This window comes from Aptenodytes patagonicus, chromosome 1 (assembly GCF_965638725.1).
Source record: "Aptenodytes patagonicus chromosome 1, bAptPat1.pri.cur, whole genome shotgun sequence".
NCBI lineage: Eukaryota > Metazoa > Chordata > Aves > Sphenisciformes > Spheniscidae > Aptenodytes > Aptenodytes patagonicus.
Window position 1 is genome coordinate 60,442,814 of NC_134949.1, and position 15,644 is coordinate 60,458,457.

General features: G+C 38.4%; 1 protein-coding gene across 1 annotated transcript in view; it reads left to right on the forward strand.

Annotated features, from left to right (window-relative positions):
• Window positions 1-15,644, forward strand: part of LARGE1 (LARGE xylosyl- and glucuronyltransferase 1) — a 309,728-nt gene that overhangs the window by 2,439 nt on the left and 291,645 nt on the right. Inside the window, exon 2 of the mRNA XM_076338872.1 lies at window positions 192-278. The gene's annotated coding sequence lies outside the window, so the exon portion shown is untranslated. The remainder of the gene's footprint in view (window positions 1-191; window positions 279-15,644) is intronic.

A 15,644-nucleotide genomic window follows, 5' to 3' on the forward strand; every position in this document is an offset into this window, starting at 1 on the left:
GTTATCAGAGGTTAGTTTACTTATAAGAACAAAACAAGTTAACAAAAAAATCCCCCCGAACGTCCTCACTGTGTTGCAGTTTTTTAAAATGGAGAAATGACCAAGGTGGAACAGGTATCTCTAGGCTTCTTGAAAACTGCAAATTGCTGGTAAGTATTCCAAGTTTGAAATGTGAAATTCTTATTGCTTAGGTGTCCTGTGACGGCCCTTGATCAGCAAGGCTGCAAGTCATGTAGAAGCCGCAGTAACTGCAGAGTCTCTGATGGATAATTGGATTGGTAGGTTGTTTTTGATTTTTTTTTTTGTGTCTTTTAATTGCCCGCTGTGGTAGCAGGTTCCTTTTCTTCATCCTGTTGATGTTTAATTCTCACAATTTTTGATTTATGTTGTGTGTTGCATCTTTCCTGTTCAAAGTACATACCCCCCTCTCAGTTGCTGGTAAGGAAAGTGTAGCTTGGAGGTATTTGGATGGCAGTATGTAGCAAGATTTTTTTTTTTTTTAATATCTGAAATATGCATGACAACTTTTTTTCTTCTCTGTTTAGATGACATAAAAAGATTATAAGTTTTCTTAGGTCTGCAGAAATATGCACTGGTTTTCTTTGAAGGAGCACTGAAAATAGTACTACTAATATGTTGAATTCCCTGTGCCATCTATTCAGTCTACAGGAATTCCAAAGTACAGTCCTCAGAAAGCTGAAGTGCAGAGCAGTGGTGAATGACTGCATGTCTGTTGGCAGCATGAAGATCTGTCAGAGGCTTGATCTGAAATTTCAGTGTGTAGGACTTAATATTAGCAAAAGTAGTATTCCTTCTGAATGAATTATTTTAGAAAACTGGTAAAACTAGGCATCTCCCATGCGCACTTAAATTGCTGAACTGAAATGTTCTTAAATATAATGATTTTGAAGGAACAGTCCTCCAAACTATTACTTGTGTGACTGTTTCTTGCTCAAATGTGTGTTTTTTGTTTTTACCTATAATAAACGATCAGTTGTCAATAGACTCTTACTGGAATACTCTCCTCTTTCATGCTCTTTCTGATTTCTTTTTTGTATGTGTACATTTATAAGAGCAATCTTAAAAAACCAAACATACACAAACCCAACAAAACCCAAGCCATTTTGCCTGATGTTTATAAACTGTTTATAAAGGCTAATAATGGGAAAATTCATAACCTGACTACAAAGTCTTTGCACTATACGCTAAACTTGATCTACATGCAAATTCCTATCGATGATGATGGGAGTGCTTGTCTAGATCCAGAACAGCATTCCTTTTTTTTTTTCCTTTCTTTTTTTTTCTGGCTTGTATGAAAGCCTATGTTAATGAGCTCTTGCCAGCTTTGATTGAAGACCTTTCATCGTCTGCATTAGAATAAATTTTAAAAGTATCCATTTTAAGGATATGAGATTTCTGGTGTATCTATTTTTCCTATAACCTATGTGTGCTGATAACATTAAGACAAAGATTTGTGTGAGAAGAGGACATAATGGCCAGTGCAAGTTTACAGTTGGTTATTCTTCATGAGTTTGTCTCCATTGTCTCCAGAGTTAGCTGTATTGGTTATTTGCCTAATTCTGTGGCTGAAGAACTTTCTGAAAAGTAGTTTTGTCTAAGGAAACATGCACACATGAGCACATGCACTATTTTTGCTCTGTTAGTTGTCTGGGTTTGGCTCATCTTTCTTTTTGCAGTGAATGCTAGCTTTAAAAAATAATCAGTGTTTGTTATCCCACACTTTGCATAATTTAAGAGGTGGAGAGTCAGAACTACCATCAAGGAAGGTAGTTTTACTTTTCCTTTTTTTGTTTTTTCATTGGATCACTGATTTCCTCTTCCTTGTGGTACACCCACCTGAAGATAAGGGTTAAGAAATGAGCTTTGCACATTGTAGGGATTCATGACTCTGGTGTCACTTGGCTCAGTATGTGAAGGTCTATCCTGTGTCTTGTCAAAGCTTGTTCAATGCATGGCTGTAGAAGGGGAGTAGCAGATACAAACTCTATTTTATATGGAAGTTGGTGGCACAAAAATGAAGGAGAAAATTGCTAGAAAGGATTATCCTGGCCTTGGTACTGACTTTGAAGCAAAATTGCCAAGGCTGGAATGCTTAAGTGCCATCTGTGTCAGAATTAGAAGCAAACTGTGTAAATTAGTTGCATTACCTGTTTTAATCTGCGGATCAGACCAGGTCTGCTCTAACAATGCTTACAGTAGTATCCACATCACTGTTTCTGGGATATAGCTACTATTTCCACAACAATGGAGTTAACTGGGTAGAAGCTACACTTAAAATTGTCAAGAAGAACCCCAGCAATGTCTATCCAATGTTATAGCAGAAAGCCAGATCTAATTGCATAAGCCTGATGATGGAGGAAGCTGGAAATCTCAGACGGTGCAGGCAGAATGCAGTCTTCCTCACTAACCACATAAGATAGGTACGCTTGAAAATAATAAAAAGAAATAGATGACTTTTTAAGGATAGTGTTCCCGGTCCTTACGCCTCCAATCTCTTGACCAGTGTTACGAGGAGATAGATGCCACCACCACTCTACTCTTCTCCCATGCATTTTTGAGTATTGATGACTCATTTCTGTTATTCCATGCCTATACCAATTTTCTGTCCTCAGGGAATAGTCGCACATCTTGACCCAGACCCTGTGCATGCTGCCTGAGGGGCACCTAGTCAAGGGTCACATCAATTAACAGTGGCTGGCCTTACTGTTTACCCAGGTATCTGTGAACATGATAGAAATCCTAACAATTTTTGATCTGCTGTTGTTTCACAAAACTGCAAGTAGCAGTGCTAACACCAGAACCATAACTTTCTTAAATCAGAAGGATAACACCCGTTATCAGTTAAAACCTGCTTTCACATTCTGGCACACTTTTACAAGAAAACTTACGTTCAGCAAAACCAAATTTTTTTAAGCACCACCCTGTTTCCTTCACCAGAAATTTTCTGCTGCTTAAAACTTCCAGGGAAGTTGAGTTGTCGCTTTCAGTTGCAGCTTTCAATAGTTCCTCTACGGTTTATCCCAGAATGTAATATTTACATGCAAAATGCCACTGTTTCAGTTGTATCATTAGCTTTTGGATTTTATCTCCTGGTAGGCATTTGACAGCTAAGACTTAGGACTAGGAGAAAACTAGAAAACTATGTTATTGAGCAATCTTCATTAAAATACAGAGAAGAAGAATGAAGGACTTTGTTTTTGCGGGGAGGAAGAGGAGAGAAAGGGCAGAGAAGTGAAGGAAAGGAATTGTGGAATTTGATTTTTTTTTTTTTTTTAAAATATGAAACTCTCTGTTTTCTTACAATTTCCAGATGGACTTTTGTACCTGTTTAGGGACTTGGCAATGAATTTGTCTATTTGGAGAAAAGAATGCTTCTCATCCTGGAATAAAAAGTGTTACTGAATGGTGAAATGGGGGGAGCAAGAAGAATTGTGAACTGTTCAAATGAGATGAAGTTTCGAGCTGATATTCAGGCTTTTCAACCCAGCTCCTCCTGCCTAGGCTTCACTTTCCTCCTCTCTCTGACTCCCCTGCTGTGCCCCTGAACCTCAGTCACCTCAGTACTAAATTCCCTTGGTGATTATTTTCCCTTCTGTCTTCAGTTAATGCTGCAGCTAATCAATACTGCAAATGGAATTTTATGCTCAGAAATTACTGGACTTCAATGTATGAATCTGCTTAATTCAATGTTTTTCAGGCTGAAGGTACTAGAAAGGTGGATAGAAATAAGAAATGAAAACCAATCATTCTAGCATTATTAAATCCCCAAATATATGTTCCTTAGATCATGTTGTTCTTAAGAATATTAGCTTTCATTTGTTTTCTAACAGAAGGGAGTCCTAGGCTTCCTGTTTTTTATAGAAAATGAACTAACATTAACTCTGAGGCTCTGCAAGCAGCAGTTAAATTCTGTATTTCTGTAGTCTCATCTTTTTTCAATCCTAAGACTGGTTCTAGAGTGTGACTCAGATTTAAACACAGGGAGGTTATCATTCATGTAAGACAAGTCTTCTAAGATAAAATATTGGCTGGCGTACTTGAGAATTCTTAAATAAGATAAAGATGGTTCCTACTGCTTTAAAAGGGTACAATTGTCTGTATTTTTGGATTCTTCAATGTTGAGTGTACCGTACAATTAGATGCTGTTTTAACAAAGTAGAGAATTGAAGCCTTGAAGAATGAGGTCCCTGTAAAGGTGGACATTTTTTGTTGTTATTATTGGAATATTTTATAACTTATGTCCTTGATCTTGGTCTTCCAGAGCTCTTTAATATCAACTACGTTTATGAGAAATCTGTTCCTCTTCAGTGACTCTTCCAAGTAGTTGAAATCAGCAGGTGATGATGTCATAAACAATTTTTAGTATTAGGAAAGTTGCATGTTGACATTAACTTCCACAAAGCAAAAAATGATCAGTTTAAAGAAATGGTAGAAGCTTTTAGTTTGGGATGTCTTCCTTCATTGAGATTTATGTTGACAAAATGCAGGATGCTACAAATGGAGAAAGAATGGAAAAAAATCGGTACTGATATTGAGTCCACTGAGGATGGGACCTGCTAGTGGCTGAAACAAACCATTTGGTGATGGGCAGGAAAGGGAGGCTTTTGTACCTGATGTTGTTGATTTTATACCAAGTTTTTCAGACTACTATCCAGAATGCAACCAAACCAATAATTTGGTCTATACTATTACCTCAGAGAGCAACAATAAAATGTACAAGCTGAGAACGTTTGAGATGCAGCTGTATTCAACTCGTTGTCCAGCAATCGTCTTGCAGTTTAGATGACTTTAAGAAAGAAGCAATGCATGAGAATAAATTCACATCCTTCCATAGTTGCTCTCAGACCTCAGGTGTGAAGAGGAGAGTATACCAACAGTGGCTTAAGTTACTACATTTCCTTCCAAACATTGCAGTCTGCCTCCGTTTTCTCTGGTTCTCACTGTAATGCTAGTGCAGCTTCAAGGTTGCTAGATTAAAATAGTGGCTTCTAGCAAACTTCTGGGGTCATTCAAACTCACATTGTTTAGATTAGCGATGCAGATCCTTCATCATTGGAACACCTCCTTTCAATATGAAGGCATTCCTTTGGGAGTGATTCCTCTGTGACCAAAATCAGATCGCTTTCCAGCTGCTTTGGACAGCAGAGAACCATGCACAGTACTGCCTTGCAATGTGGTTATCAATCTTGGAATTTACATCTCTGGTGTTGGTACCCAGAGCCTTGCCCCTTGCTTTTGCATGCCCCACTGGGGCAGTTGGACATAAAATCTCAACTTATTCATACTGCCAGTGGCCACTGCTCTCACGCCAGTGCTCATACCTGGCACCTGAGGTATATCAAACTCCATCATATACTGGAAACGTCTGAAATACTGTTCAGTAAGCTTAGATCTTGATTTATATTACAGTCGCAATGTGAATAACTGCGCACAGTTGGTGAATGGGCTGAGAAGAAAGATGTTCCTAACATTTTTTCTTCATCAAAATGAGCAAAAACAGTAATATTGTGCCACTAGTATGTAAGGAACTGAAATTGATGACAGTATTTTTCATATGCAGAATAGCTTTGCCAATTCTCTAGTCTTAGGCACGTTGTGGAAATAAATCCATAGGTTCTTGAATGCTTTACAGAGCAGGTTAGAGTGAGGAAAATGACGCTGTAGAAAGATAAACTGATGCACTGCAGGTGAAGTGATTTGAGCAAAGTTTCCCAAGTGGTTAGTCAAAAAGCAAAGAGCAGAATTCTGGTTTCCTGAAAGAGTCACTGTCCTGTGCTTTAAGCATGTGAAAACACCACTGTCTTTAGCAAGAACTATTGCTTAATATAGTTGTGCCTTAGATGATAAAACCAAGTCCCTGATGATACTCGGCGTTTAACAATTATTTTTACGTAAATATACAGAATATATGTGCATCTTAAAACAAACAAACAAATTTAATTGACAACTGGATAAATGACAAAATAAACCCATCATAGTAGAATTTAGATACTCTTTGTTGATTTAGAGGCAACGCTGTGACCAAAGGAAGAAAGGAATGTGTTTTACTTCTCAAAAATAGAAAAGAGTACAACATTTAAAGGAGAGGGAAATAGGAGAATGCTCGAAGGAGTAAATAAATATATCTTGGTCTTTAAAGGTTGTAGGTTACTCTTCTTTAAATAGATGGAGTTTTATCTATGGCCAGGTGGTGCTAACAACCTGGAGAGGGAAACTGGCACAGGCCACTGCCACTTAGCAGAAGTCACCATAAATGAGCATTAAGGAGACCAGAGTCTCCACTGAATTATTGACACATGCTAACTGGGTTAAAAATGCAGCACTTTTGTTGATGACATCATTTTATATCAGTTTTGACGAGCGATAAGCAGGGGCAGGCACAGCATCTGTCTGAATAGAAGGCTACTGCCATGTTCGTATGACATGTATCCCACTGTGCTGCTGGGCAAATTTGTTCAGGGTGAAGGGGTGGAGAGAAATGAAGAAGAGAGAGAGAAACAGCAGTGAGGTAAATCCATATTCAATGGGTGTCTGAAGGTGGGGTAGCGTCATACAGAACAAATTTTTCAGATGTCCTTTTTGTCTTAAAGCTCTTCAGATTTTTCATAGGTGAGGTTCTTCCCTTTCTGTTCTCAGACTAAAAAATACCGTATTATACATCAGTAATAAAGATTTCTGGACCTGCAGTTAGTATCAAGAATTCTCTGAAATAATTAATTTTGCAGCATATTTTATTTTCTGTGTTTGGGTTTTGTTCCTCAGTTTCATTTGTCCTGCAATTGGACATTGGTATATTGAGAAAGGCCCGAGTTTGATTTCTTTAAATTTTTTTTCTTCTTTCTTTTCCTTTTTTCCTAGGCTTTCATATTTTAAGTTGCTACATATGAAGGTAATATGATTTGGGAAAGCATCTTGACTTTTCTGGTTGAAATAGTGGAATTGCGAATGTAGTATAGAAAGCCGATATTTATTCATGTTACTAAAATGCCTAGAGGCCTTGGTTGAGAGAGGGCTCCCTTCACGCTGTGTGACGCACAAATACACAGACTCCATGTGTACCTTAGAGGTACTTTGTGGAATAGGAAGGCTGGTATAAAACAGCAGTATAAACACTGGTGCGTGGCTGGAAGTTTTCTGACACCGCACTGCTTTCAGAGAATCACAGAATGGTTGAGGTTGGAAGGGACCTCTGGAGGTCATCTGGTCCACCCCCCTTGCTCAAGCAGGGCCACCTAGAGCAGGTTCTGCAAGACTATGTCCAGTTGGCTTTTGAATATCTCCAAAGATATTCTATATCTTTGAATATCTCCACAACCTCTCTGGGCAACCTGTGCCGTTGCTCAGTCACCCTCATGGTAAAAAAGTATTTCCTGATTCAGGTTCAGAGGGAACCTCCTGTGTTTCAGTTTGTGCCCATTGCCTCTTGTCCTGTCACTGAACACCACTGAGAAGGATCTGGCTCCATGTTCTTTACACCCTCCCTTCAGATACTTATTTTTTACATTCCTCACCGGTTTCAGCTCCAGGTGGGTTCTGGCTTTCCTGACTGCATTTCTGCACGCTCAGGCAGTGTCTCTATATTCCTCCCAGGGTACCTGTCCCTGCTTCCACCTTTTGTATACTTTCTTTTTGTGTTTGAGTTTTGCCGGGATCTCCTTGTTCATCCATGTAGGCCTCCTGGCATTTTTGCCTGACTTCCTGCTCGTTGGGATGAAAGGTTCTTGAGCTTGGACGAGGTGATCCTTGAGTATCAATCAGCTTTCTCGGACCCCTCTTCCCTCCAGGGCCCTATCCCATGGGACTCTTGCAAGCTGATCCCTGAAGAGACCAAAGTTTGCTATCCTGAAGTCCAGGGCTGTGATCTTGTTTTTTGCCCTGCTCCCTCCTCTCAGGATCCTGAATGCCACCATGGTCACTGCAACTTAAGGCTGCCTTTGACCTTCACATCCCCAAGGAGCCCTTCCTTGTTTGTAAGTATAAGGTCCAGCACAGCACCTCTCATTATTGGCTCCTCTATCACTTGGGTAAGGAATTGGTCATCAGTGTTCTCCGGGAATGCCCTGAATTGCTTATCCCTGGCTGTGTTGTCCTTCCCGCAGATACCAGAGTGGTTTAAGTCCCCCATGAGGACCAGGGCCTGTGAATGTGAGGTTGCTTTTACCAACCTCAGTCTGCCTCATCCACTTGTTCTTCCTGGTCAGGTGGCCTGTAGCAGATGCCCACTACAATGTCACCCATACTGGTCTGCTCTTTAATCCTTACCCATAAGCTCTCAGTTAGCTCATTGTCCGTGCCCAGGCAAAGCTCCATGCATTCCAGCTGTTCTCTCATATAAAGGGTGACTCCACCTCCTTGTCTTTCCGACATGTCCTTCCTAAAAACTTGTATCCCTCCATTGCAGCACTGTAGTCATGCAAGCCATCCCATCATGTCTCATCATCCCAACAAGATCATAGCCATGAAACTGCACACAGATCTCTAATTCCTTGTGTTTATTATCTTCGTGTTTATTCATGCAAAAAAAAAAAAATTCCACAAATGATGGAAGCAATTCAGATAAAAGCACTGTTTATGCCAATATAACTGTGACTACTGTGGCAGCTTCTGCTAGCCAAGTTACGTCAATCAACAGTCACTCTTCACACCATCAACCAACATAGCTGGGGTGTCAGAAATTCCCAAAGCAAGAAACCATTCCTGCCCAAAAGAGCTTACAAAATACAGAAGTAGGAGTGTGCCGAAGTGTTTGAAAACTGACTGTTTGTACTTTCCTTTTTTTAAATTTTGTTTTTATATTGTACTTTTAATCTCAATAGTTTGTCATTTGAGTAATACTGGCTTATTTATTGATGGGTTTGTTTGTTAAAATGTCTTTGGAAAAAAAATGTGTATTCCTGTGTTGTGATCTACTGGAAGCAGCAACATGGGACAGTTCTGAAAAAAATCACTATAGTTCTGGGAGACAACTGGTTTTCTCTGTCAGGTTACATTTTTTTTAAATTGATGTGGTATTTTAAGTACATTTTTATATTTGTCTTGAAAGTGCTGAAATAAAATCTTACAATAGTATATAACACCAATTTTTTTGGACTAACCAAACAGAAACCTTTAGCAGGATGGAGACAGATCCCACTGCACCAGCTATGTGACGGTAATTTATGAAGGTGAAATGCATCTAACATGGCAGGAACTGAGTCATCCATCACAGATAGCAAGAAATCCAAGTTCCCTTGTGTTTTTGTGTCTTTCTCTTTACCTATATTCACCATGCATATCTGAGTTTGTGATACAACTTTTTTGATCACCAAGAACTTGTTCTATTTGGTCTGTTTGGAGTCAGGTACAGCTATCGTTTTTAGGGCTTAGTATCTTTTATTAATCAGAGCAAAATGGAATTTCTGGTGACGTTTTAGTGGATTGAGCACTGGTATTCTAGCAGGCGAGAGATAACATATTATTAAGAGTGAGAAGCATTTTCAGGAGCTGTTTGTAATGCCAACTTCAGTCTTTGTAGTGAGATATCACTCTCTAATTGTTCAGGTTGTCTCAGGTCCATTTTCGAATCCTCTCTGCTTTTGGCCAAGGAGATTGTTAGATGATAACCCTCTAATATTTTCGTTAGATATTCCTGTCAAATGTCGACCTGGCAGACAACTTCAATGCTTTTTTTGCTGACCGGAATTCTTATCTAGAGTCGACTGTGGTAACCCAGTGCAAATTCCCACTAGTAACCAAGCCTGCTAAACTAGGCTGAACAATGGGAGGACATGAAACCTGTGTTCCTTGCTTTTAACTAGCTTCTATTCCTTTCTCTATCAAGTTCAAGTCCCTAATTTTTCAAGGCCTTACTGAAAACCCCAGTGGGAATGTTTCTGCCAGGTTCGGAGGGCTTCAAGCTGGGCCCTTAATGAGCTGAACATTAAATACCGAAGTGAAAAACTTTGCCATTCTTGCTTTACTTTTCCTATGAGCTGTCTCACTGAAATCAGTGCTGCTAATAGTGGAGTGAGTGAGGTACTAACCAATATAGATGAGGATCTGTGAGAGTCCTGCTCTTTGAGATTGGCTCTCCATCTATCAGATACCAGTGTTTGCTGTGGTGGAATACTGGCAAGCATACAGTGATGCTTCTGGATGGCATGAAGTTCTCAGTAGCGATCCCAGCGTTGATCTATGTTAGTAGTATTAGACACCCCAAATGAACGTGAATGTAGCAGATAATGCTTTGTGATGAATCTTTTTGCATAAGTCTTTCCTGTTAGCTGTGGCTAAAGAGCCACAAAGCACCCTAAAAAAAGAAAATGGAATTCAGCAGGGCATGTAATGGACAAACTTAAACAAATTACAGCTTTGTATCTAGCATCTTGACTGTGTTGGGCATATATGCCTTTGGAAATGCAGTAATGGGAACTGCAAAGGAAAAACACTTTATTCTCAGTAAGGATATAAAAGCTTTTCTTATGGTGGTATAAAACAAAAAAATTCTGCAGTCTTAATTTAAGAAAAGCAACAGGAATTTCAGTTGGAAAAGTATTAGTGTTGAAAGTAACCCAGCTCTACCAGGATCTCTCAATATACAGTAATGTAGTATTCCTTTGCTGTTCTAGTACTGCAGAACCTGTTTTGATGTGTCACTAAGATGGGAATGAAACCACAGTATACAAAACTGAAGTATCAGCCAGCCATCCGTCCATTTTACTACCAAATTTTGCATCCTCTTTTCTTGTTTTCTTTCACTGAAACAATGGCTCTTTTATATCTTGGCACGTTAATATTTGTAAAGTGTTTTTGAAAGATGAAATGCACCAGAAAGGTGCTAAGTATTCTTGCTTTCATTTAGAACTAATTTTCATTCAAGATGTTCTTGTCATGGCTTATACTTGGTGTGAAAACTGGAGGGGATGCTGTGATTTTAAGAATTTTGGGCTTACTTGTTTTGCTGGCAGAACACAAATATAGATATGAGAGGTTTTGCTCTAATTCTGTGTCTCAGGAGTAGCTTTTTGATGCAGATGAGGATCTGTATTCTAGAAGCTGCTTTGCTAATGACTGGCATAGAAGTATATCTGAGATTACTTGTTATTTCTAGAATGCAGATTGGGATGTGGTCAGTGCATTTAATTCATCTCTCTAAGCATCGCTGAATGTCCAAGGTGCTGTCATACTTGTAGGGTTTTTTCTTTCCTCTCCCTGCATGTCTGTACCTAACAGGTAGACTGAAGTTTCGGATTCTTAGATATTTATTTCTTTAAAAACACTGAATATTCAAATAAAGGAGAGATTCTTTACCCAGGCTTGGCACAGTTAGTGCAAAAATTTCTTACCATTGTTAAACTACAGATGGGAGGAAGAAGTTCTGCAAGAACCTAATTAAAACAGTGACACATCTAACTGTCTGTCCCCTGTTTATATATAATAAACTAAAAATTAATAGATGCTCTGGATCTATTAGGAAAAACTTCCTTTGAGGTGAAGATAAGAATGGGTTGTTACATAGTCAAAATTCTCATCTTTAAGGTCATTAACTCCTATGAAATTATTTAGAATAAATGGTGATCTGTAGACAACTTCTAAGGTTCTTAGTTCTTGACTGACTAGGAAATGCAGACTCATATGTTATTTTTCCATCTGCATGTGCATCTTGAAAACATTCAGGCATTCACAAACTGACACCACTGATTTGAAATAAAGTGTAAACTGATACAGGTCTACTTTCTGTAAATACAACTTAGGAAATTATATTAGGCGTATTGCAGAGCCATTGAGGCTTGCTCCAACTATATAGGAATGTAATGGCATGACACCAGTTGACTTGAATTTTGGAACAGGACTTGAATACATGATCCTAAAAAGCTCCAAGAACTGTTTTCTTTGGCTCTGAGTGGTATTCATTACCTCTTAAGTTTTGCCTTCAGTAGTTGTCTTTATTCAAGTGAATATTTGCTTACCATAAGAAGTGATGACTTACTTCACAGGACAAATGAAAGACTTAGATGGTATTATATCTCCATGCGTCTTTTCAGTATTGTGGGAAATTTCATGTCATAAGAAGCACATTTCCCCGTGTACAAATGTGAAATTGTGTTGTAAATGAAATATCTTAATTACTGCTCAGCTTTGCTAAGCTTTTTACTTGAGTCAGCAACTGCCTTGCTGAAAAGTACCATAATTTTGAAGCAGAAATTTAGGACTGAAGATTTTAAACCAATTTCTTTCTTCCTCATCATTAAGAGAATAGTGGTTTAGCAGTCAGGAAGAAGAGCATTCTGGTTTTATAAACAGTATTTAAGTTCTTGTATTAGTAGATTAGAACAGCATGTTCATGTTTCTCCTCCACCTCCTCACTGACTCTCTCACTTGTGGTTTTGTTTCTAGTTTTTGGACCCCACCTTCCACTTTGGAGCTGCAAAACTAATCAAGTTTTGATCCACATTTTGGATCAAATGTGTGTGTGTGTCTCTGGGAAAGAAGGGTTGCCTTGAGACAAAAAGTTTGCAGTTGATGACTAAAAAAAAAAAAAGTTGATGGCAAGCTAGGTGTTTGGGGATTTTTTTTTATTTATGCATGAAAGTGTATTCTGAAAAGTGTTCTTCAAAATTGAGAAGTGTGCATGTGTCTGTAGTGATGTCTGTAATTTCAACGGAGGTGAGGTGGCATGATGACCTGCATAAGATTTGTGGGCTACTTGGTCAAATCTTTTAATTGTCTGCTTAGGGTTGCACAGAGCATCAATTTCTGATTTTATCTGGAGCCCAGATTAAAATCCTAATTTGTACTATGTATAAATTGAGCAGTTTTCCTTAAACAATTTTCCTTAACTATAGTCTTCATTTTGAGTTAGGCTGTGAGATGTTTACACACTGTAGTCTGTAATGAATGTTCTGAATATTGTCAGTGAAAACTGGTGGTGTTATTTGAGAGCGATTACTCCTTTGTTGCATCCCCAAATGTGTGGTGACTGCTGATTGCTATACTTGACCTGTTTCCTCTATGCTTCAGCTATATTACCCTGTTTTAGCCACTTGTTTTCCTTAATCGTACCTTTGGATTGTGTGAGTACCTTGCGACAGGCATAGTTTCTTCATTAGGTATTTGCACCATGGTTATCACAGCAAAACCATGGGTCTTTGGTGATGCCTGGCAACCACAGTCCATAATTCCCAGTATAGTGCTCAATACTTAAAGCATTACACAGTTGGACAAGACTGGCAGGACTCATTAAAAACACACTCTTACCCTAAGGCTACTGAATGTACCTTTAAAGCATACCTTAGATTCTCTCTTAACAAGTGAGAGGGTTTTTCTGTTTGCCATTCATAACTACAGGGAACTCTAGTCTTCAGATAGCACTGGTAATAATAGCTACAACATTAAAACGAAGATGGAGGTACTAAAAGCAAAGAGAGAGGATGGAAAAACCATTCTGTAATCCTCTGGGATAATGGTCTTAAGCCACATGTCCTTGTGATTTATGCACTTGTTTTTATTTGTCCTCTTTGACAGAAAGCTTTGTGAAGAGATTTGATAATAGCCTGTTCAGTATGATTGTAGTCTCTTGTATTGATGTAATAAAAAAATAATTTTGGACCATTTATGGGTTTAGTCATTCTTGCTGTATGCATTTTACCTCTGATCTCATCTTCAATAGCTTAGATGGAGCTAGATAAAGACTTTCTGCTAACATAGTTCTGTCCCATGGTGATACTAAGTAGAAATATCTTCCATTCTGTAAGTAAGAAAGATACGCGTGTACTGTACCTGCAGTGTATATATGTGTCGTTGGCATATGTGAATATAGGTTGGTAGAATTTGCAATTTTGTGTACTTTCAACAAATATTGCAACCAGTAAAGGCCTATATTAAGATAAACAATCTAAAGCAAAGGAAAAAATTGGAAAAATAGAATTTATTTCTTTAACTTGCAAACTTTACCACAGCCTAAGTTTTACAGTAATAAATGTTGCAGTGATAGAATCTATAAAGAATGGATGTGAGTTTCAGATCTTAGACAGCTAGCTTATTCCAAGAGCTAGGCACTTGAGTAGCTGAAGAGAGCATATGTGGAAGAAAGGTAACATGCTGGAGCAGGGAACTAAGAGATTAAGCCATTGCTGTTTGCTGTTTTTGAGGTGGAAATCTATCTGAGAGGAATTTTTATGGAAAGGAATTTCTTCTGGAAAGAAATACAAATAGTGCTTTTACCTTGCTGCTTCTGTGACTGTGCATCTTCTCACTACATTAAAATGTTGCCTTTGTTTTTTAACCATAACCTTGTAATGAAAAAAGTTGTTCTAGAGCGAGTCTTTTATGTCCTCTAAACTGAGTTGGCTTCCCTGCTGTGACTTCAATAATGCATCATTTCATAAGTTCAGAGGATTTAATGCGTTTCGGGTGAATTTGTGGGTTGCTGTTAGATGGTGAAAAGGAAAATAGCTATAACGGATTGGATGCAAAGCTGCTTCCCCAGCTTCTTTTCCATCCCACCCACTAACATGCAGAAGCATCTGTCTCTCATCTCCTCTTTGCCTGGTGCTATGTGTGAGTGCATTTTGACAAACATTTTATGAACAGAGATCTTTGGAAAACCTATGAGACGGAATAACAGTGGTGAGAAATGCAAGTAGTTCTGTCTTACTAGATAGCTACTTGTGCAATAGAGGGTGATGCTATAGCAAATAAAAATATTTCTATAGTAAATGTTATCCCAGGAAATGAACCTGTCTTTTCTAGCTCTACTGAAATACAGCATCTCTAAATTTATAACAGTTACTTACAACTTAATAAAAATGCAGGGGATTTTGGCCTGTATTCTTCATAGAAGTTAGAAGACGCTTTTCTTTTTGTAAGGTTTCATGAATATATATTCTACCTTTTGAGTTATCTGAATGCTGTGTAAAAGAGGAAGTTTTTCAGTTAAGACACTTTCAAGATTATGATCATGTTGTGACAACTCAAATGGCTTTATTTTTAAAATTTCAGACTTTGTATATTTGCAGATAGGAATTATGACTGAAATCTTTTCCATATCTGGAGGAAAGATTGGTGGTGTGCAGAAATTCATAGTAACTTAGAGTAGTTTTCCAAGTATGCCTGATACATGTATTGCTTCACTTCTTGGAACATGTGTGTATGTGGTACTTCCACATGGGAGGATAAAAGGGGTTTTTTAAACCCCTACATTTTATTTTGTTGTGTGAACTTGCTGCAATGATTTTACTTGTTACTTTCTCCGCTGGCGTAAGGAGTTTTTTAGGTAACGTTTATGACTGGAAAGAATGAAGTAGTGTGCTCTGAAAACACCCCCAAATCTTTTATAAGTAACGCTACAATTTATAGCATAGATGAAGCCTTAAATGATTTTGCTAACATCATGCAATCGGAGGATTGTACTCATTTGAATTGGCTCTAATAGCTGTCTGTGTCTGGTAAGGAACTGGCAAAAAGGAGAGCCAAGCAGTACTGGGAAATTCTGGAATAATATCCAAGACATAACTAAGTTGGCCGTTGGGTGCTTTGTTTATGCATGTGTTGATGTGAAATGTATTCCTGGCCTAATAGGGTAAACCAGTATGAATCCTTACTGGCTTCTTCTGTATCCACTTGGTTTGCCTAGATCTGTCCAG